Consider the following 13362-nt stretch of genomic DNA (forward strand, 5'->3'; position numbering starts at 1 on the left):
GATTCCAGCTTGTGCTTCTTCCAGTCCAGCGTTTCTCATGATATACTCTGCATAGAAGTTAAATAAGCAGGGTGACAATATATAGCCTTGACGTACTCCTTTTCCTATTTGGAACCAGTCTATTGTTCCATATCCTACTCAATTGTTAATCCCTGTAATTTCTGTCACTATGGAGAAGGAAATTGGTATCATTGATCACCACCTTTCGACCTATCTTTCCTCACTAAACCTCCAGAATCTGAGATGCACATCCCTGCTCTTGGTGGGGGAGAAGGAGAGGGAAGGACAACCAGTCAGTCTAAAATAGAGGCTGGAGCAGTACATATACCACAGATAATGTCTACTCTGTGTCCAGGAGTCATGCCCTTTCGCAGACCTTATAGAACCACACAGGGTCTTTGCTCGAACCCTGCTGTCCTGGACACTACATAGAGAAGCCAAAGCCCTGAGAGGCTCACCTTGAGACTGAAGCCAGGGGAGGGCTGAGCTCACATCAGAAGCCTAAGGGCCACCCCACGGGAGACCAAAGCTAAGCCATGGGCACCCACAAGCTCACCCAAGGCCAGAGACTTGCAAGGAGTGGGCCACTATAGTGGGTCATCCCCATCCTGGCCGTCCACAGCCAGGAACCACTCTGAAGGTGCCTTTTTTGGATGGAAGCAAGGAGAAGGGGGACTTCCCTGATGGCTCAGTGGGTAAAGCATCCACCTGTAATGCAGGAGACACAGGAGACATGGGCTTGATCCCTGGGTCAGGAAGATCCCCTGGAGGAGGAAATTGCAACCCACACCCACATGGACTATAGTCCATGCAACCCCATGGACTGTAGCCCACCAGGCTCCTCTGTCCATGGGATTCTCCAGGCAAGAATACTGGACTGGGTTGCCATTTCCTTCTCCTGGGGATCTTCCCAACCCTGATGGAACTAGTGTCTCTTATGTCTCCTTCCTGGGCAGGCAGGCTAGTGTTCACCCTTAAAATATTTCAACCAACTTCTTAGTGCTGGAAGCATATTAAGACTCTATAGTTTTGCCTGCCTCATTCTTGGATCTCGTAAACAAACACTGATGAACAGTGGTGTGTGTGTTGGATGGTGCTAGGAGATTTAGAAGGTTTGGAGGTTTTCCTCTGCATCTTTTTTCCTTGAGAAATACATAATATTAGCCAAAGGGAAGGCAGACTAGAACAGATAAGGGTTAGATAGAAAAACAAAGGTTCTAAATGCACGTGACATAGGGAAGAGGTGGTTGACGGAATGAAAGCAGGGATCCTGCTGGTTTGGCACAAAACCGAAATGAAAATGCAGCCTGGTTTCTCTCAAGTATGGCAGAAACCTCGCTTGTTTCTGAAACTCCTCTAAATCAGCATTGGCAATCACTCTAGCTCACATGGCTGTACCTTTTTACTTTCTGTGAAATAAGGGCTTATAAAGCAATCTAAAACTGTAAGCAAGGGAAATGCTTACAGCTCAATTTTAGAGCAATTTAGAAAACCACTTTATATGTAAATTTTGCTCCTGAACACTAAATATCCTCATAAATTATCTGTTTATTAAAGTATTTGCTTATACAGAGGTTCCCTCACCTATCCACCAGCATCATCATTGATTTCAAAGAAATTGAAAAAAAGTTAATATTCTAAAATCATTTTTTCTGCTTATCACAATGATGGTTGCCACACTTCACTCTGCAAAGAATTTGCAGATGAGGTCGTAGAGAGAGAATGGGTATCAGATGAGTAAGTGAAAAGCACATAGCTCACCAGAGGACCCCCCTTGTGTGTACAGGTCAGAGACACACCAACCAGAGCAATGTGTGTGAGAGTCTTTTAAAGAAACTAATGTAACCCAGAGTTAAGCTATTTTAGTTGAAAATCATCCTCGTCTATCCTGTCAGTTATTTTAAACTTGCACTAGATAATAGTAGAGCTTCCCAAGTTGTCAGTCTCTTGGCAATTCGTTAGATGTCACCACCAGAAGGGACTGTGGGAATTATTGGTCTGAGTGGCCACCAATCCATTGGGAGCGAGTTGAATGGTGCCCCCTGCAAGCCTCCATCCATGCCCTAGTCTTCAGAAACTGAATATTTACTGGATGTGGTAGAAGACCAACTATTATTTTAAAGAGTGCAAAGTATGTGATTAAGGATTTTGAGAGGGGTTTATCCTGGATTATCAATGTGGTCACTAAATCCAATGACAAAGTTCTTACAAGATGGAGGCAGAGGGGACTTCCCTGGTGGTCCAGTGATTAAGAATCTGCTTTCCAATGCAGTGGATGTGGGTTCAATCCCTGGTTGAGGAACTAAGATCCCACATGCTTCAGGGCAACAAGCCCAAGAGCCACAAGGAAGATTCAGCACATCCAATTTTTCTTTTTAACTTTAAATAAATAAATAAAAGAGGGAGATGGAAAAAGTATTCACAGACACAGAGGAGGAGGTGTGACCACAGGCAGAGACTGGACAGAAACAAGCCAAGAAGAGCCAGCGGCCGGCAGAAGCTGGAAGAGGCAAAGACCAGCTTCTTGTCTGGAGCATCCAGAGGGAGCCTGGCCCTGACAGCTTCATTTGGACTTCTGGTCTCCGACCCAGGTGAGAATGAGTTGATGCTTTTGAAGTCACACATCTTGTGGTCCTCTGTCCAACTCTTTGTGTCCAACCTTCCAGCCTAAAGAAGGAGGCACAGCAAGAACTCATATCATCCTTCAAAATTTCACCATGTCTGTGATGTGAGGTCACAGCTAAAGGACAGAACTCTGAACCTGCATGAGTGCGTGTTTGATGGAATTTCAAATCATCACTCTTTGGCTGCACTTTCCCCATGAAAACACAGATGAATAAATTTTTTGTCAGTTTTCACAGATACAAGATAGAAGCATGTCCAAGACTGCACGCCTTTGAAGGCTAAGCTCACAGAGACAGATACAAATCATCTGTCACCATCTAGGACAGCTATTCTAGATCCCAGCTCCAATGAGCTCAGTGGTTTCCAAAGTGATCCTTCTAGGGGCCCTTGTTTTTCTTTGCAAAGGGATTCTTCCAGACAACCTTCATGTGGGCACAGCATTCATCCAACTCAGTGTTCTTCCCTCAAAGTCTTCTTGGCTTCGCCTTGTCCCCTCTATATTCTGCTAGAAGCCATGGTCCGCGCGATACCTGGGCTGGAATGAAGTTAACCAGAGCAGCATCCTTGCTTCATCATCTTCATCCATCCTTTTAAGGCTGGTAGGACCAGATGAAAAGAAATGAGCTATTCCCCTTAATAATAGAGCTTACTCAAAACAGGATGCTTCACATGAACTTTTAAGTTAGAGAGTTATACCTGTGGAATGTTAACCAGCAGGAGAAGTTTATTACATTTTGTGACTTTCAGTTCTAACTTACAGGTTTTGAAATTCAATCCCACATGCAAAACAAGGCTTTCCTGGTTGAGCACAGACAGCGGTGCTCTGCTTCTCTCGTGTGGCCAGATTTAGTATTGCATGCTAAAGAAACCTGATTTACAACCAAAACAAAAGGCTTAAAAAAAAAAAAAATTGCCAGTATCCTGATTTTCTTTTATGAACCAAAAGGCTAGAGTCAAAGAGCCAACGTCTATTTTATAATATCCATAGGTAATTTTAAACTTAAAAATTTTAGATATTAGTCTAGATCATTAAAATTTTTCTTCTAAATCTCGAAAGGCTGTGAGTAGCCTTCCACAACTGTAGAAATAAAGGTTGCTTTTTAGCTCTCGCAACACTAAAGTGGGAGGTAACAAGTCCATATATCGCTCCAGAAATAATTAACATAATAATATCTATGTGAATAAAGTGAAGATCCTATTCAACAGAAAATGATGGATGCAACCTACAGAAAACTGAAAAATCATTTAGAAATGATTTTTACAAAATAATGGTCTATATCCTTAGAATTCTCTATTATAATGAGAAAGTGAAAAAGCATTTTTAAAACCCTGGTGATGAATTTGTTTATTTAACATCCTTGACTTCTGCATCAGCAGTTTCTAACATGAAGTTGCTTCACATCTAGGACCAAAAATTCCTGGGAGGTTCCCTTTATCCTGTGAGGCTTAGAAATGAGTATCTTGGGACTTCCCTGGCGGTCCAGTTGTTAGAACTCTGTGCTTTCACTGACGAGGGCACGGGTTCAATCCCTGGTCAGAGAACTAAGATCCGGCAAGCCATGCTTTGAGACCAAAAAGAAAAAACAAAACAAAAACTAAGAGAAAAGAAAGAGTGTCCCTGGGAGCTCTGTCTGGAGGCCCTGAGCCCGAGGGTGGGTGGCAGGGTCCCATGGGCGCTCTAACCTGAGACACAGGCTCTGTGCCCCCAGAACAGCACTTACTGCGGTGGGTCCAGGGAGACCCGCCCAGAGATACACTCTTGTCTGGAGCCTCGCTCCTCCCAGTGTGTTTCCTGCACTTGGAGAGCCCTGGGAGCTTCTTGGAAAAGCCTCGTCTCAGCCCCACCGCAGACCCTGTAGACCCAGGGCTGCATTTTAACAAGATCCCAGGGGACTGATGCTCTCTGAGACCCATGGGACCAGAACAATGGAAATAACCAAAATCTACCACCTGCCAGATAGGTGTGGTAGTCAGAGAAGTCGTTGTTGTTCAGTCTCTCAGTCGTGTCAGACACTGGGCGATTTCCTGGACTGTACCCCACCAGGCTCCTCTGTCCACGGGATTTCCCAGGCAAGAATACTGGAATGGGTTGCCATTTTTTTCTCCAGGGTATCTTTCTACCCCAGGGATTGAACCCAGGTCTCCTGCATTGGCAGGCGGGTTATTGATCACTAGCACACTGTAAGATACTACTTGCATAGAAGATGCTGCCTTCGAAGTTGCTGAAAATAGGTCTGAGCTTAGTTTTCAAAGCCCTTCATGAACCACCTTTCAGATCCAGCTCCTGCCAGGCTCGGCCTAGGACACAGAATTCCACAGGGCAGTGCTTGAATTTACTGGGGAGCTGGGGGAAATTCCAGGAGCATTTGAGAGTCAAAAATTCTCCCCCAAGTCTGTGTGTGCTGGGACCTCCAATCAAGGGATCTGCAGAGCTTGACTTCATGGCGAGGAACACTCCCTACCATTTTTCTAATATTCAGTTTAAATTAACTGACGTTCATCTAAATATGCTTGTATGACTTACGAAAATACAGCCAAGTACATTCACTTAGTAAATTAGGTATCTCAGAGTGTTTAAACACAAATTGGGAACTTAAACTTTTCAAAATTCAAGCATGTCAGATGCCCGTGAAATTGAAATTCACTCAGTTGTGTCTGATTCTTTGAGATCCCATGGACTATACAGTCCATGGAATTCTTCAGGCCAGAATACTGGAGTGGGTAGCCTTTCCCTTCTCCAGGGGGGTCAAACCCAGGTCTCCCACATTGCAGGCAGATTCTCTACCAGCTGAGTCACAAGAGAAGCCCGTCAGATGCCCATAAATAATTGTAATTCTTTAAAAAGCAAACAAAACACTCATAAAGAATTACCAAACCTTTTTTAAAAATGATTTGGTTGCACAGAAATTGCTGCTATCATGGACTTAAAAGTTCTGATTCATGGTCCCTATTCCATTTTTGTCTTTTTATTATGTTCTTTCTAGGTGTATTATTATTAATACTATTATTTTACATTTGTTTGGCTGCACCAGTCATCCTTGTTGTGTGCAGGATCTTTAGTTGCGGCATGCAGGATTTAGTTCCCTGACCAGGGATTGAACCAGGGCCCTCTGCTCTGGAGCACAGAGTCTTAGCCACTGGACCACCAGATAAGCCCCGTTAAGTATATTATTGAGTTGCATTGTCTCCTATACACAATTTCTATGTCCTAACTTCCTGCATCGCTTAATATACCTTGTTTGGAAATAAGGTCTTTGCAAACATAATTATTTATGAGGAGGTCATAGTGAAGAGTGGATTCTAATCCAGTACAACTGCTGTCCTTGTAAAAGGAAGAAATGTAGATGCAGACAAGGAGAACACCACTTGGAGATGAAGGCAGAGAATGGTGATGTGTTACATATAAGCCAAGGAGAGGCCACATTTTCCAGAAAACACCAGAAACCAGGGAGAGCCTCCTCTATCTGCAACCAGTATAGACTCTCCTTCACAGCCCTTGGGAGAAACAACCCTGACGACACATTGGTTTGGGAATTCTGCTCCAGCAGCTCAAGCCAACCTGTGTTGGTGTAACTTCACTCACTTGAACCAGAGGAGTCCAGCCAGGAGTCCCGAGGAGTCCAGAGAAGTTAGGGCACAGACAGTCTGGCCAGGGCTGAGGGTACAGATGGACCTATGATTGATAACTGAGGCTGTGAAACTGAGCAAGATGCTCTTTTCCTTTAGGTTTTGCTTTGGTTTTCTTTTTGGCCACAACAAACAGCTTGGGGGATCTTAGTTCCCTAAACAGGATTAAACCCATGCCCTGGGCAGTGAAAGCGCAGAATCCTAACCACTGGACCTCAAGGGAATTCCCTGTTGATTAGAATTTATTAATAGTAGCTCTGGTTTCTTCTGCCCAGCTCTCTTCCTTCTTTTCTTCAAACCCTTTTCTTCTTTTCTTGCCCACTGGACAGGAGGGCAAGGACAACTGAAAGAACCAAATCAACCACAGTTCTTTCCAGGAATTTCTACACAGTGAGTGTGGTTGTTACAGGCATTTTGGAAAATGTGGGTCTGGGCTTGTTTTGTGGGAAAAGAAGGTCTATCAGAGGAGAGTAGGAAATAGCATACCAGCAGAGAGGAGAGAGGCGAGAGAGAGGTGACCACATCATTTCAACACTAGTCTTCTCAGCCTCAAATCTTTTTCTGACCCTTAAGCCAATGAACCATTTTCTGTTTAGGTTAATTTGAGTTAATTTCTGCCCCTGGAAATCAAGGGGCTTCCCAGGTGGCTCAGAATCCACTTGCAATTCAAGAAAGGCCAGTTGGATCCCTGGGTCGGAAGATCCCCTGGAGGAGGACATGGCAACCCACTCAAGTATTCTTGACTGGAGAATCCCACGGACAGAAGAGCCTAGTGGGCCACAGTTCATGGGGTCACAAAGAGTTGGACGTGACTGAAGCCACTTAGCACGCACCCACACACGCAGAAAGCAAGAGAGAACCTGTCTGATAAATGCAGCATGGAGCATAAGCCTTCGGATCAGACAAACACAAACAGGCTCAGAGAGGAAAGTGTGCCTCCTCAAGGGCTGTGTGACTGTTCTAAGATTCTTCCATAGTATTGTCGCATTTCACCCTCATGGCAACCCTGTGGCTGGCACCTTGCCTGAGACCACGCAGCCAACGAGTAGCAGAGGGATGTTCAAACAGAGGCGCTGCTGTGCCCAAGTTCCTGCGGGCAAACTCTCATACTCATTACTCTCATCTCTGGAGATTCCTACGTCCTATCTCTGACACGAGCTCGACAAACAACTACACTTGAATTGTTGCATTTACCGCAGGCCACTGGTTTAGCAGGTCCCCTGCCGGTCAGTCTCCAGGGGCCCGGGGCTGAGGGGGAGCTGTCACTGCTGGAAATTCAGCCCTCGCTGTGTCCTGGTGTTGTCCGACAGACCGTCTCATTTTAAATGTTTCCTTTTGTTGATGTATTTAATCCTCTGAGGTTTCCAAGACTGTTTGGCTTGTGGTCCAGAACAACTGTGTGACACACTGAAGAAGGTTTTATCACTTCCCCAGAGAATGAAAAGCATCTTGGAGAAAGATCGTTTTTCCTCCAGCCCCATGGCACACCACTGCTTACCTATCAAAAGCTGCTTTGGGAAAATTACACCCACTATTGAAAACATTTTCCGTGACAATGTTCCCTTTGAGAAGTTAGGTCTGGTCTTCTGCCAGCTGGAGATTTGATGTAACCGAAGATCTTAATCCTGATAGAGAACTGAATTCACTGCAAACAGAAAGAAAAACTTTTGCAAGCATACTGCTTGCATTCCTGCTGTGAAATAAGACGTGAGCCGGGACATATCTGGAAGAACTCCCATCAGAGCTGTGGAAATCGCGTTTCATGATCGGAAATCTGGTTTGGGAAAGAAACCACTCTGCTCTACGTCCAGTGGAATGGGCTCCTTTGTTTCCTGATGTTCTCATGTTAATCCCCAAGGCACGGTTGACAGGCGAACAGCACTGACCGGGGCAAGGCCCCAGAGTCCTCCTACAGAGTGGATGCAGGCCGTGTGAAGACCTGGGCTCCACCAGTGGCCTCTCTGTGAGTCATGCCATCTCTCCATTTGCTCCACGCTTCAGACTGTTTGAGCAAGACAAATTCAAATGTTGGCAAGTGGCAAAAACAAACAACAAAAAACCCCAATATCATATCTGAAATGTCATGTGGTCACAGGATCACCCCTCTTGAAGGAAAGCTTGAATCCATGTTGAAGCACTTTGTAAACTCCAAAATGATATTCTTGATAAGAGCCACCGAAAGACATGAAATGGAGGGAGAAATCGTCTTTGCAGTTATCAAGCAGCTGAGACGTTTAAGGAATGTGCTTAACATTACTGTGCTTTCATAATACTCCAATTTTAGAAGTTTTTTTTTAATTATGATCTGGGGACATCCCTGGTGGTCCAGTGGTAAAGACTCCACCTTCCAATGCAGACAGGGGCTGTGGGTTCAATCCCTGGTCAGGGAGCTAGGATCTCACATGCTTCGTGGCCTAAAAACCAAAACATAAAACAGAAACAATATTGTAACGAATTCAATAAAAAATTTTTTAAATGGTCTACATCCAAAAAAGTCTTTAAAAATTTTAAAATAATGATCTACATTCCAATTTTTAAATTAGGATGTGCCATGCCATGCTCAGTTGTTTCAGTCATGTTCAACTCTTTGTGACCCCATGAACTGCCCACCAGGCCTCTCTGTCCATGGGATTCTCCTGGCAAGAATACTGGAGTGGGTTGCCATGCCCTCTTCCTGGGGATCTTCCCAACCTAAGAATCAAACCCACTTCTCCTGTGTTTCCTGCATTGCAGGTGGTTTTCTTTATTGTCTGTTTACAAGAACAAATAAAAAGCATCTTGAAAAATCCAATTATGAATTTATTTAATATCCTTGACTTTTGCATCAGTAATTTCTAAGATCCTAAGTCTCCAAAATGCAAAAATATACTACAGTGTCATGTCCATAACGAATAAATTCTTGGGGCACCCCTTCTTACCTGTTGCATAAGAATAAATATTCTTTTAGTTGGAGAGATACTTCAGTGGCTTCTTTTGTGGATCATCTCAACCTGTAGACAGACAAGTGACCTGGCTCCGTGTTGGTTTCCTAGGGCAGCGTTGCATTGCTAGAAGTCCTCTGAGTATTTCCTCCCTGACACCTGACTTCCCTCTCAGATGTATACACCTTAGTTCAGAATCCCCACATGCCTGTAAGGCACATATGTCTCCACCCTAGTCTTCAAATCCCTCTGTTGACATGCTACAGAACAGGGGAGTCAGGGGTAATCTTATTTCATTATTTGAATCGAACATTTGGGGCCAAAACTTCTCCAGAACTTTCGGTGTGTAAGAAAGGATGGGGAATCGCAAGGCTGAGACAGGTCACAGGCCAGCTCTCCACACCTGAGCACTGGACTAGGACCCAGAGCTGAGCAACAGCTGGACACCGGCCCCCAGCTGGACCCATGGAGCCACCCCTGCTGATGGCCACAGTGGAGATCTCATAAAACTAGCCTCAGATTAAATCCCACAGGTTCAATTCATCTTTTATTTTGGTGGTAGTAACAGAAGCATTAAGAATAAATTTACAAACTCTCAACCTCTCAGGGGAGTAAGCTATGCAGTTAGAACCTTCATAAATACTTGTGGTCACTTGGTACTGATATATTAATTCAGAATACTAATGTTTGTAAATACAGAATTGCCACAGGTATATATTTTTACATGAGGATGGGGGAAGCTGGCATTACAGAATTTTAACATAAAACCAAATTAAAACCCAAATATGCATCAATTGATGAATGGGTAAATAAAATGTGGCATATCCATTTGTTGTTGTTCTTGTTGAGTCACTAAGTTGTGGCCAGCTCTTTGTGACCCCATGAACTGCAGTATGTCAGGCCTCCCTGTCCCTCACTATCTCCAGGAGCTTGCCCCAGTTCATGTTCATTGAGTCAGTGAAGCCATCCAACCATCTCATGCTCTGCCACCCTCCTCTCCTTTTGCCTTCAATCTTTCCCAGCATCAGGGTCTTTTCCAACGAGTCAGCTCTTCGCATCAGGTAGCCAAAGTATTGGAGTTTCAGCTTCAGCATCAGTCCTTCTAATGAATATTCAGGGTTGATTTCCTTTAGGATTGACTGGAACTCCTTGCTGTCCAAGGGACTCTTGAGAGTCTTCTCCAACACCACAGTTCAAAAGCATCAATTCTTCAGTGCTCAGGCTTCTTTATGGTTCAATTCTCACATCCATACATAACTACTGGAAAAACTATGGCTTTGACTATACAGACCTTTGTCAGCAAAGTTATGTCTTTTCTTTTTAATACGTTGTCTAGCTTTGTCATAGCTGTCCTTCCAAGAAGCAAGCGTCTTTTAATTTCACGGCTGCGGTCACCATCCACAGTGATTTTAGAGACCAAGAAAATAACATCTGTCACTGCTTCCACTTTTCCCCTTTCTATTTGCCATGAAGTGGTGGGTCCAGATGCCATGATCTTAGTTTTAGTGTTTTAATAGTTATTTGAGAGATGGGATAATCAACTACAATTAGAATCCCTCCAAATAGCACTTACGCTTGTCGTATATGATTAACACACATTACCTAAAGCTCGTGGAGTTCTTTTTTGGTAGAGTAGGAAGTGGTCCTTTGAGAGTTATTGTTATTTTCATAAAGTCCCAAACAGAATCACTTCTAGTTATTGTTGCATATCAATATTTAGATCATGCACCTCATGTAAGCGCTTGAAAACAGGTACAGTGGGCTTCCCAGGTGGCACTAGTGGTAAAGAACCCGCCTGCCACTGCGGGAGACGTGGGAGACCTGGGGTCAGTCCCTGGGTCGGGAAGATCCCCTGGAGGGGGAAACGGCACCCCACTCGTTTTCTTGCCTGGGAAATCCCATGGACAGAGGAGCCTGGTGGGCTACAGTCCATGGGATCGCAAAAAGTCAAACGTGACTGAGTGACTGAGCACACTTCAGTTATCTGCTGTCTTAAACATTTTTTCTTATATCCAGTGCATTCCAGCCTTTATTAATTTCTTTCTCCATTTAACTCAGAGACTTTTTCCCCAAGAAGTAGACCTTCAAAGTTCTTGACTTACTCAGGGATTTTTTTCCCAGGACTTCAGGACTTAACTGCTGGAATTATTAAACATTGTCTCTGAGTGAAGAGATGAAAAATAGTGTTTCGGGCAAAAATAAATTTATTCTTCTCTGGCTGAAAACACTTTATTTCCTTTATAAGTGATGGAGCTCAAGCACAAATTTGATTGTTACTCTGCTTATTACCATATAAATAGCTTTTAAATTCAATATACCACTCAAATTCATGCAAATTATAGACAGGGGAGGTTCTTCCAGAAACAAAAGACTAAGAGTATAACATTTCTTACATTTCACTGACGAAATAAATTATGTGCATCATAGTAGTCCTGACATTTTGATTAGGCTACATATAGCTAATCTCCAAAGTACATATTAATTCTCAAAACAGTGATCATCAATTTTAATTCATTATAACTCTCTTGATCATTTATAGTGTTAAGGGAAAAATAATGAAGAGACTACTATATCTGTAGATCATGCTTTGTTGTCTCATAATTTCCTGATGTTTTGTAACAACCAAATGATAAAATACTGATATCCAACAAAATAACTAAAAATAATTTAAAAGGTATGTCTTCCAGAAATTGTGTGCCTTCTTACACTAACTTAAAATTGTTATAAAAGTTCTTTTGTTGCTCACGATACTTATTTTCTTTAAATCAAAAGGTTCTAAAACACGCAAAGAATCAGGAAAATAATACTTATAATTAGAAGAAAAAATAAACCAGTGGAAAAGACCCAGAAGTGACAGTGTTGATGGAATTATCAGATAAAACTTTAAAAGAGACATTATGTTCGAAAATGATACATGAGGAAAATGAGGAGACAGATGGAAACTGTAAAATATAACCAACAGGGAACTTTAGAGCTAAAAATCACACAGAATAAAAAATTCTCTGGGTAGACTTAACAATGGATTAGATACTGCAGGAGTAATAACTCTTGCAAGGGCAATAACTGCAAAGGCAACAGAAATGAAATGGGAGAAGGACTTCCCTGGTGGTCCAGTGGCTAAAACTCTACTCAACGCAGGGAGCCTGGATTCGACCCCTGGTCAGAGAACTAGATCCCACATGCCACAACCAAAGAACTTATATGCAATAACTAAGACCCAGTGCAACCAAATTAACTAATTAAAAAAAAGAGAGAGAGAAATGAAATGGGAGACATGACAATAAAAACTGTGGAAATTGAAGCACAGGGAGAAAAAGACTGAAAAAATAATGAACAGAATCTGTGGTCCTAGGCAATAGTAAACAATCTAATGTAACAGTTGTTTAGTCGCTAAGTCATGTTTTGTGACCCTGCAGACTGTAGCCCTCCAGACTCCTCTGTTCATCAGATTTCGCACACGAGAAAAGTAATTGCAATCTCAAGGAGACTGTAGCCCCCTTCTTGGAGGGCTGAATATGATTTGAAGAAATAATGAGCATAAATTTTTCAAAAGCATCCCATCACACATCTAAGAATTAGGCCATTACACCTTATACAGAAAGACCCCACCAAGTCACACCACCATCAAACGAATACAATTCCATGATGGAGAAAGCATGTCTTTTTTTTTTTTTTTTTAATGGAAAAAAGCAGATTGCATATAGATTCGAACATGCTGAATCTCAGTGAAAGATAGGCATTTTGAAGTATCAGTCCAGAATCTAGGAAAGATTCAAACTGGGGGTTCATCGGTCTGTATGCAGTGGAGAAAGATGTAGAATGAAACCTCCACCCCTCCACGATCCACTGAGATTCTCCCCGTCCACCTCCATTTTTCCCTTGAAAAACTGCCATGGCTGAGCAGAATCTTCAGGGTTAGTATCAGAACATGAGAGTCCCTTCTCCCCAGCTTGCTAGTTTTTCGGATTAAAGCAGCTTTCCCTTTTACTGACACTTGCCTCTTGAACGACTGATTTTTGAGTGGTGAGCATCTGAACCTTAGTTCAGTAACAGGCATAGCAACAGAAATACCAGAAATGACCTGTAACACTCCACGAAATGAAAATGTGCTGTGAAGATCACTAGCAACCATGAAAGCACCTGATGTTTTTTGGTTACATGTCTTCAATTTGAAGTGGATACCAGGGAT

This window comes from Capricornis sumatraensis, chromosome 11 (genome assembly GCF_032405125.1).
Source record: "Capricornis sumatraensis isolate serow.1 chromosome 11, serow.2, whole genome shotgun sequence".
Taxonomy (NCBI): domain Eukaryota; kingdom Metazoa; phylum Chordata; class Mammalia; order Artiodactyla; family Bovidae; genus Capricornis; species Capricornis sumatraensis.